Below are 10,179 nucleotides of genomic sequence, written 5' to 3' on the forward strand. Positions count from 1 at the left end.
AAAAAACATCATAAAATTCGTGAACACTTTTACAAATGTTTGAACATTTTCTAAAATCAAGAACATTGTTTGAATACATGAACATTTTATACTATTTGCAAACATTTGTTTAAAGTTGTGAACATTTTTAAATAATTTTCTTGAATGGGCAAACATTTCTAGATTCGACGAGTATTTAACTGGAAATTGGTGGAACGATTTTTGAAATCCACTAACTTTTTTGATTTAGCGAACATTTTTCGAAATGCAAGATCATTTTCTGAATAAGCAAATATTTTATGTACATATAAAATATTTTGTAACTCACAAATAGTTTTTGAATAGGCCTGCAGGGTGGTGCTCCTCGCAGCATCGGGGTCGTCCGTGTTCAGGAGCTTCAGTTAAAGATTGGTGGTAGAGGACCTAGTTACTTTTCCCACTTTTATGTTAGAGTCTTTCTAGTAAAATCTGGAGCTCAAAATCTGATGGTTGTGCCGTGTTTTTCATTTTTTCGTACCTCCATGTAACTTGTATCACCATAGTCTTATCTAAAGCTGCTTCCGGCCCTTTCCCTGTAAAAAGAAAAAAAATTGTGTGTCACTTGATGTGTACGGGGTGCTATGGCGGGGGAGATAAGGTCGTGTGTGGATAGGGATCGGTTGGAGGAAACGACTGGACCAGAAAAGAGGTGAGGTAGCGGTGCGTGGGACCCTGTAGTGGACGCGTGGCCCGGCTGTTATAGTCAGCTGGATCAGAACAAATTTCCCCATCTCAAGCGAATCCCACCCACAGATCCCCCGCCGTGCTCGAGCGCGAGCGCCTCCTCGCTCCCTCATCCAAGAAGCAGGCACGAGCAGGCGCCCCTCTCCCGCAGCTCGAACCTGAGCGAGTCGATCGAGCGCCTCCTCGCACCCTCGTCCATGAAGGAGGCAGCTCTCAAGGGCCCTTTTTCCCCGCAGCGAACCCAGTGGGTCAAGCCAAACCTCCCGCCGGCGATCTGCAGTAGCACCCCGCTGGTGAGCCAGCTCCTTCCCGCGCTTCTCCCCGGTCTCCTCTCTCTCTTCTCACCCTCTCTTCTCTCTCGAGCAGGATGCAGCAACTCCAGCACAACAATGGCGCCGCCCATGGATCTCAGAACTGCCGCTGTCATGCCCGCATCATTCGGAACCTTCACCGACACCCGCCGTCGCGATCCTGCATTTGCGTGTCAGCACCACAACAATGGTGCCGCCCAGATCTCAGAACTCCCGTCGGCATGCCCGCGTCATTCGTCGGAATCTTCACCGACACCCGCCGTCGCGATTCTGCATGTGCGTGTCAGCAGGAGCATCTCCCGCATTAGCCTCAACTGCCTCTCGTCGTCTCCTTCTCTTTTGAGTCACAGGCCGGCGGCGAGCTCGTGGAGGCATGGAGGCATGGAGGCCCGGCAGCCATGGCTTGCTGCGAAGGAGAGAGAGAGAGAGAGGGAGGTGAGAGATAGAACTGGAGGGCGAGGAGGGAAGGAGAGGAGGAGGCCGGCGCCGACGACCTCGTGGCTCTTGGCGACGCCAAGCCACGCCTGGCCCTCTGCCGGAGCCGGAGCGCCGCGGCGTCTCGCCCCAAGAGAGCAAGCCGGCCGCCTTATCGCCCTCCGTCGCGACGCTTCATCCCGTCAAGGCCAGCTCCGGAGGCCGGCGCCGACGAACTCGTGCCGCGGCAAGCGTGCCGGCGGCGCCTGCCCGTCTGTGGAGGCCGGCAGTGGATAAGTGGCCGTGGTGGCCGTGGTGGCAGGGTTCTTTTTGCAAAATACGAAACGTTATCTCACCAGGACAAACTTTAAATTGGACTGCGGGTTGAATATTAAGAAATAGAGGGACTTTTTCGTAAAAACGCCGACGACGTACGGGCAGAAGCACTCCGTGCTTTATTAGTAGGGAAAGATTAATTCCGATGCATGGTTATTTAAATATGAGCAATGCAAGAAAATGGCATTTTTCTATAATTATGCAATTCACAGGAATAATGTTAAATCACATAGAACAGAGAAAAAAAAACATACACGGGCTAGAAGCAGCTCACTGTGCGAGGCCCATGATGGACATGGCCCGAAACGAAAGAGTATGTGTGTGCTCGATTTAAAACAGAGAAGCAAGAAAAAAAAGAAATCAGGAGAACCAAGGATCGAACCCTAGAACCTCCTGATTTGGAGCGGCTGCGCTTGCCAACTGAATGGATCAGTTCCAATGTTCTGCTAGGGGATCGGGCTTATATGAAACAGGATAAAGGCTGCTACTCTGGATAAGCAAAAAAAAATACAAAGTAAAGATGCAACCGCGGGGATTTGATCCCTTAACCTCCAGGATGGAGGCAAGAGGCGCTAGCCACTGCGTTGAGGATGTTCGTGTGTCTGAAACCGGGGCGCTACTCTATATGAACGAAATCGAGGACCGGGCCTTGATTTTCAAGAACGCGCGCTGCTCGCCGGCGTCGATGGTGACGAGCAAGGCAGCGACCTTGGTAGATGCACAGATGCAGTAGGGGTGCGGAATCCTGCTAGGGAGGCTTCGGTGGGGTGCGCGCAGGCATGCATGCATGTGCGGGTATGCGCGGGCAGAAGCTTGATGCCATGGCGGGGAAGTACGGCCAGGCAGGAGGCAACGACCCAGGGGCGCAAGGTGAGGGGTGCGTGTGAGGCGTGGGTCGGGTGCGCTATGCATGGGTGCAGCAGCGGCAGTGTGAGGGCGGAAAGATTTGCTGTGTAGCGACGTGCACGAGCTCGAGCTCAAGGTCACGGCCATGGCGGCCGAAACTGGAGGTGCGCGAAACGATGGCTATGCGGACAACCGAGACCAGGGAGGGAGATGGAGAGGATCGGAGCTTCACCGTGGGGGTGCTGCTGGAGTCGTACGAGGTCGATGGAGGTTGGAGGCGGCGGGAGGATGCGCTGATCGATGGAGGCGCTCGGTACCGTGAAGTAGAGGAAGATGACGTCGCGGAACTTGGTGGCTCCGGCCTTGGATCGCAGTGGGAATGGGGTCGCGGCGGCGTCTCGAAGGCCCGAGAGGAAGGAGGGGCACCGGCGGGGTGAGCTACGCCGGAGACGAGCTTCGGCTCGCCTTGGCCATGGCGACGGGCGACGGCGTGTGGGCGCGGAGGAGGGGGCCTTACCTACTAGCGGTGCGGAGGAGGAAAAGGAGGGAGGCGAGGAAACCCTAGGGGACGCGCTGGGGATTTATAGGAGGGGCACGAGCGCCGTGGTAGCCACGGTGGCCTAGTACGTGTTGCCTCTCCTTTTACTGTTAAAAGGAGAAGAAGCGGGAGGAGGAAGAAAAAGTGAGGGGAGAGAGGTTGACAGGCGGGCCCAGGGTGAAAATGTGCTGCGTGGAGGTGGAATTACCAGAGGGCGAGGTGGTTGGCGGGCTGGGTTGTGGCTCGGCTGGGCCGCACTGCTGCGCTACTGGGCTGCTGCTACTGGGCTGCTGCTACTGCTGCTCTCCTTCCTCAAACATAATTAAGGAGCAAAAGGTACAGGGGGATTGGAGAGGGGTGTGAGAGATATGAAAATATCCCCATGCCCCTAGATTAATGCACATGATTTTAAAAATGGTTTGGACATTTTTAGAGGAAGAAAAATATTCCAAGTTTGAATTAGATTCAAACTTGAGGCATTTTTGACCCCAACCAAACCAAGTCCAAATAAGATGAAATTTGACAGGGAGGGTGCAGGCATGGCCTAATATTTGTAGGGGAAAGATGAACATTAATGAAGAAGGGAAAAATGTAGCACTTACAAAAAGGAAATGAAGTAGAAGGAAAAAAGGAGAAGGTGATGATGCATGGGACAAATGTATAGGCCAGCAAGCACGACAAGAGGCACAAATGCAATATGACAATGATGGGCATGGCAATGCAACCCAAAAGATGATCATGATGCAAGAAGCAAAATATGACAATGGCACTCATCAATCATGGCAACAAATTGTTGAAGCACACAAAAGACAACGATATAAAAGGAAGGCATCTGGAGCATCGGACTCGGGGCGTCACAACACTCCACCACTATGAGAGGATCTCGTCCCGAGATCTAGAATGGCACCGGAGGGAAAAAACAGAAGAGAAAGAGAAGAGGTAAAACTAAGTTGCTTCTTGGACAAATGACTGAAACCAAAGAACCTTGAAAAGGTTAAGCCATTTCGAGAAAAGAATACAACAGAGATAAATGAAGTAGAAAGCACTCCGTTAGCAAAGAGGAACAAGGGAGAACAACTTCGGGCAGCACTCCGATTGAGAAGTGATACAAGACTTGATAAGATGAAAAGAACTTGAGCAGAGGACACGACACTACGGTTAAATGGATAAGCAAAAGAAAGAAGCATGATCTTGACAAAACAAGATGATGGGTTGAAAAGAGCAACATCGCAATGCCTCTGGAACAAAAGTAAGAATGGAATGGGATGAACGAAGGGAAAACAAGATCTCGAGGGAGTACTCTTACAACAAAAGCTAGAACGGAGTTGTTGGAAAACCAACAACGAAAAGAATAAGCTTGATATGGTCTTATGGAATACATCTCAAATTATGAGGTGACAACCTGCCACTCACGGGAAAAAGAATTGGATTGGTAAGAACAAGGAGACGAGAAGCTAATTTCACCGGGAGGATAAATGAAGAACTTGGGTCATTTATAAGCACCATAATAGTAACAATCCTTAGGGAAGGCTTTAGGTGAAATATAACCCAAGATAACTCCAATGAAGAGATCGATGCGTTTAAAATACCTCATTCTTGATAACTTGTGAATCATGAAACATGAACTCAAAATATCAAGAATGACATAGCACCACCTTAAATGGTACGAAAGAAAGAATTGCACTCCGGATTGCAAGATGAAGAATGCTTGAGTTCCTCTGAAAAGAATCTCGATGAAAAACTTCGAGAAGGAATTAAATCCTTGATGAACCATCAAGTAGAGCCTTCATGAATAACTCCGGTAACAAAAGGATAACGAGAAGAAAGAGAAGTTGGAAACACAAGGTGAATCCTTGCAATGATTAGATGGATCTTCGCGATGAAATAAATTGAGAGAGCTTGGAACTCCGAAAAAGAAAAGATGAAACAAGTGAAACCGAGAATTTGATGAGTCTCCGGAATAGGGAATTGAGTTCACTCGATGAAACAAAAATAAGAATTACATCATGCGTATCCTTCACCAATTTAAATTGATGACGAACAATGGATTTGGCATACTACTTATTCTCGTAGAAAAGATTAAGAGAGAGATATAGTGCAAACTTAAGAAGGTCTTCGACGAACCACCGGTAGAATTAGGAAACAACGAATGAATTGATATGATAAGAAAGAAGAAAAAAATCTTGAACGAACCACCGTAAGCATTGAAAATGAACGAAGAGAAGATAAAGAAACACCGGGAAGAATTATGACATGAACGAAGATGCTTGAGAGGATTTAGATACATGAGAACGAAGGAATGTAGCACTTGCAAAAAGGAAAGGAAGTAGAAGGAAAAAAGGAGAATGTGATGATGCATGGGACAAATGTATAGGCCAGCAAGCACAACAAGAGGTACAAATGCAATATGACAATGATGGGCATGGCAATGCAACCCAAAAGATGATCATGATGCAAGAAGCAAAATATGACAATGGCACTCATCAATCATGGCAACAAATTGTTGAAGCACATAAAAGACAACGATATAAAAGGAAGGCATCTCGAGCATCGGACTCGGGGCGTCACAACACGGTGGAGGATGTGTCTGATCATCAGGCAATTTGTGCCTTTAAGGAAGGTGTCAGGTATTGGGAGTTGAATCTGAAATTTGACCGGACAAGAAATATGACTCTGACTCGGATGATGGAGATTGCCACCAAGTATGCCAATGGCGAAGAAGAAGAATGACTCCAGAGTGGCAAGCACAAAGCAGTCGCCCACGAAGCCGGAGGAGGAAACTCCGGTCGGAAACAGAAGCGCAAGGCCGAGCCAGCTGCTCCTGGTGAAGCCTTGGCTATGGTTCAAGGAAAGTTCAAGGGGAAGCCCAAAGGGTGGTGGAACCCCAAGAAAGTAAAAGATCAAGATGGAAATGACGTGTTGGATCTGCCGTGCCACATTCATTTACCCGAAGCACACCACTCGGCAGTGTCGGCTCCTAATCCAGCAATTCCGAGAGAAACAGCCCAAGGAAAAGGAGAAGGAAGCAGACAAGGCTGAGGATGGGGAAGGGGATGATGATGGTTATCCCCACGTGAATTCCACTCTGATGATTTTTGCTGACGTTAAGAGCAAAAGTCGATTGAAAGTCATCAACAGAGAAGTGAACATGGTCGCTCTGGTGACACCCAGTTATTTGAAGTGGTCACAGACTGCCATTACATTCGACCAGTCTGATCATCCAGTGCACATAGCCACCCCTGGGAGGCAAGCACTGGTGGTCGACCCGGTGGTCGAAGGCACTCGACTGACAAAAGTCCTGATGGACGGTGGCAGTGGCCTGAACATACTGTATGCAGAGACATTGAAGGGAATGGGCATTCTGATGTCCAGACTCAGTGAAAGCAATATGATTTTGCATGGGGTCATTCCAGGGAAGAAGGCTGCATCCCTCGGTCAGATTGCTCTCGACGTAGTTTTCAGTGATTCCAAGAATTACCGCAAAGAAAAGTTGACATTTGAAGTTGTGGATTTCCAGAGTGCCTATCATGCCATTCTGGGCAGGCCAGCTTATGCACATTTTATGGCTCGACCATGTTACGTGTACCTCAAATTGAAGATGCCTGGTCCCAAAGGGGTGATCACTATCTCTGGTAATCGGAAGAAAGCAGAATAGTGCTTCTAGAAGGGTTCAAAGATCGCCGATGCTCAAATGGCCGTGGTAGAATTGCAAGAATACCAGAAAAATGCATATCCAAGTGATTTGTTACGAGCCAAGAAGCCAGCCATAGATTCAGCATTCCAGTCGTCTGGTGAAACGAAGTCGATTCACATTCACCCGACAGACCCCAATGCTGCTCCGACTCACATTTCAACCACACTCGACTCCAAATAGAAAGAAGCGCTCATCCAGTTCCTCCGTGAGAACTATGACATCTTTGCATGGAAGCCTTCTTACATGCCGGGTGTTCCCAGGGGACTGGCTGAGCATCGTTTGCGAGTCGACCCAAAAGTGAAACCAGTCAAAGAACATCTTCGACGGTCCGCCGTACAGAAGAGAAAGGCAATCGGTGAAGAGGTGGCTCGGCTTTTGGCAGCTGAGTTTATCCGAGAGATTTACCACTCCGAGTGGTTAGCCAATGTTGTCATGGTCCCAAAGAAGGACGACTCACTTTGCATGTGCATTGACTTCAAGCATATCAATTGGGCCTGCCCGAAAGATCACTTTCCTCTCCCTCGCATCGACCAGATAGTCGAGTCGACTGTGGGGTGCGAGCGTTTGTCCTTTTTGGACGCCTACTCCGGGTACCACCAGATCCGTCTGTATGGAACTGACGAGATAAAGACAGCTTTCATCACCCCGTTTGGGTGCTTCTGTTATGTCACAATGCCATTCGGTTTGAAGAACGCTGGAGCCACATTCATGCAGATGATTCAGAAGTGCCTGCTCACTCAGATCAGTCGGAATGTGGAAGCATACATGGATGACATTGTGGTCAAGTCACGTAAAGGTTCCGACCTACTGACTGACCTTGCTGAAATCTTTGCCAGCCTCAGAAGGTATGATATCAAGCTCAATCCATCAAAGTGCATGTTTGGAGTTCCGGGCGGAAAATTACTCGGTTTCCTAGTTTCCGAACGAGGGATCGATGCTAACCCAGAGAAAGTGGGTGCTATACTCCGAATGAAATGCCCTGTGCGTGTGCATGATGTCCAGAAGCTTACTGGTTGCTTGGTCGCCCTAAGTCGATTCATTTCTCCCCTTGGTGAAAAGGCGCTGCCTCTTTACCGTCTGATGAAGAAATCAGATAAGTTCGAGTGGACCCCAGAAGCAGATGCAACATTTGCAGAGCTAAAAGCTCTGCTTTCCACCCGGCCAGTGCTTGCTGCTCCAATCAGCAAAGAGCCTTTACTGCTTTATATAGCAGCCACTGGACAACTCGTCAGTACAGTACTTACGGTCGAGCGGGAAGAAGAAGGAAAAGCTTATAAAGTTCAGCGCCCAGTTTATTATATTTCTGAAGTCTTGACTCCGTCAAAGCAGAGATATCCGCACTACCAGAAGCTCGTCTATGGGATTTACATGACCACGAAGAAGGTTGTACACTATTTCTCTGATCACTCTGTTACAGTCGTCAGCGATGCTCCATTGTCAGAAGCGACGCTCCATTGTCAGAGATTCTGCACAACAGAGACGCAACTGGTCGAGTGGCAAAATGGGCGATTGAACTCCTTCCCTTAGATATCAATTTTGAGGCAAAGAAATCTATCAAGTCCCAAGCAATAGCAGATTTCCTCGCCGAGTGGATCGAACAGCAACTGCCGACTCAAGTTCACTCGGAGCACTGGACCATGTTCTTTGACGAATCCAAAATGCTGAATGGTTCTGGTGCTGGGGTAGTACTGGTATCCCCCCGAGGAGACAAGCTCAGATATGTCTTCCAGATTCACTTTGATTCCTCCAACAATGAAGCAGAATATGAAGCACTCCTGTATGGGTTGTGCATGGCCATCTCACTCGGCGTCCGTCGCCTCATGGTCTACGGCGACTTAGATTTGGTAGTCAATTAAGTGAAGAAGGAGTGGGACGTCAAAAGCCCAGCCATGACTAGTTACTGCAACGCGGTGAGGAAGCTGGAAAAGAAGTTTGAGGGGTTAGAGCTCCATCACATACCCCGACTGAAAAATCAAGCAGCCGATGACTTGGCAAAGATAGGTTCCAAGAGAGAAGCCACTCCCAGCAATGTGTTTTTGGAGCATATTCACACGCCGACAGTTCAGGAAGATCCTTTTACTAAAGAGCCCCCGCAGCCTAAGAGCGCCATAGACCTGACTGAAGTCGAGGTCCCAGCCGTGGTCGACCTGATCATGGAGGTTCTGGCCATTACTCCCGACTAGACAGTGCCGTACATTGCGTACATCCTTAGGAAAGAAATCCCAGAGGACGAGGAAGAGGCTCGACAGATCGTCCGTCGATCCAAGGCCTTTACTGTGATAAGAGGACAACTGTTCAGGGAAAGCGTGACTGGAGTCGGTCAGAAATGCATAACACCAGAAGAAGGTCGAATGATCTGCAATGACATCCACTCGGGGACCTGTGGTCACCACGCGTCCTCTCGGGCCATGGTGGCTAAAGCATACCGAGCTGGATTCTATTGGCCACGAGCAAATGAAATGGCGAAAGATATAGTCGACAGATGTGAAGGCTGCCAGTTTTACTCCGACATGTCTCACAAGCCAGCGTCAGCCCTGAAGACCACCCCCCTCATCTAGCCCTTTGCTGTTTGGGGACTGGATATGGTTGGACCACTGAGAACTGGTAGGAGCGGCTTCACTCATGTGCTCATTGCAGTCGACAAGTTTACCAAATGAATCGAAGTTAAACCTATCAAGAACCTTGAGGCCAGCACTGCTGTCAGTTTTATCAGAGAATTGACATTCAGATATGGAGTTCCACACAGCATCATCACGAACAACGGGTCGAACTTCGATTCTGATGAGTTTAGAGCTTTCTGCGCTTCTCAAGGCACACGAGTCGACTATGCTTCAGTCGCTCACCCGCAGTCGAACGGACAAGCAGAAAGAGCTAATGGCCTAATTGTCAAAGGACTGAAACCCCAACTGATGCGTGATCTCAAACACGCAGCAGGCGCTTGGGTTGATGAACTTCCGTCAGTTCTGTGGGGTTTAAGGACAACTCCTAATCGGTCGACCGGACGAACTCCTTTCTTCTTGGTCTATGGAGCCGAAGTTGTTCTGCCAAGTGACCTGCTCCACAACGCACCCCAAGTCGAGCTCTTCTCCGAAGAGGAAGCAGAGCAGGCCCGGCAAGATTCAGTCGATCTCTTAGAGGAGGAAAGAGAGATGGCCTTGATCCGGTCGACCATTTATCAGCAAGACTTGCGTCGATTCCACGCTAGAAATGTGAGGGGTCGAGCCTTTCAAGAAGGAGACCTGGTTCTTCGAGTGGATCAACAGAAACCGCACAAGCTCGCCCCGGCTTGGGAAGGCCCCTTCATCATCACCAAAGTCCTCCACAATGGAGCATACCAT

At 49.1% G+C, this 10,179-nt stretch overlaps 1 long non-coding RNA gene across 1 annotated transcript; it reads left to right on the forward strand.

Annotated features, from left to right (window-relative positions):
* The first annotated feature begins 666 nt into the window (after positions 1-666).
* On the forward strand, positions 667-1,960 carry LOC123086203 (uncharacterized). The gene is made up of 2 exons (XR_006440673.1): positions 667-995; positions 1,069-1,960. It is a non-coding gene; the product is annotated as an uncharacterized lncRNA (long non-coding RNA).
* Positions 1,961-10,179: the final 8,219 nt, after the last annotated feature.

Source organism: Triticum aestivum, chromosome 4A, assembly GCF_018294505.1.
Source record: "Triticum aestivum cultivar Chinese Spring chromosome 4A, IWGSC CS RefSeq v2.1, whole genome shotgun sequence".
Lineage (NCBI taxonomy): Eukaryota > Viridiplantae > Streptophyta > Magnoliopsida > Poales > Poaceae > Triticum > Triticum aestivum.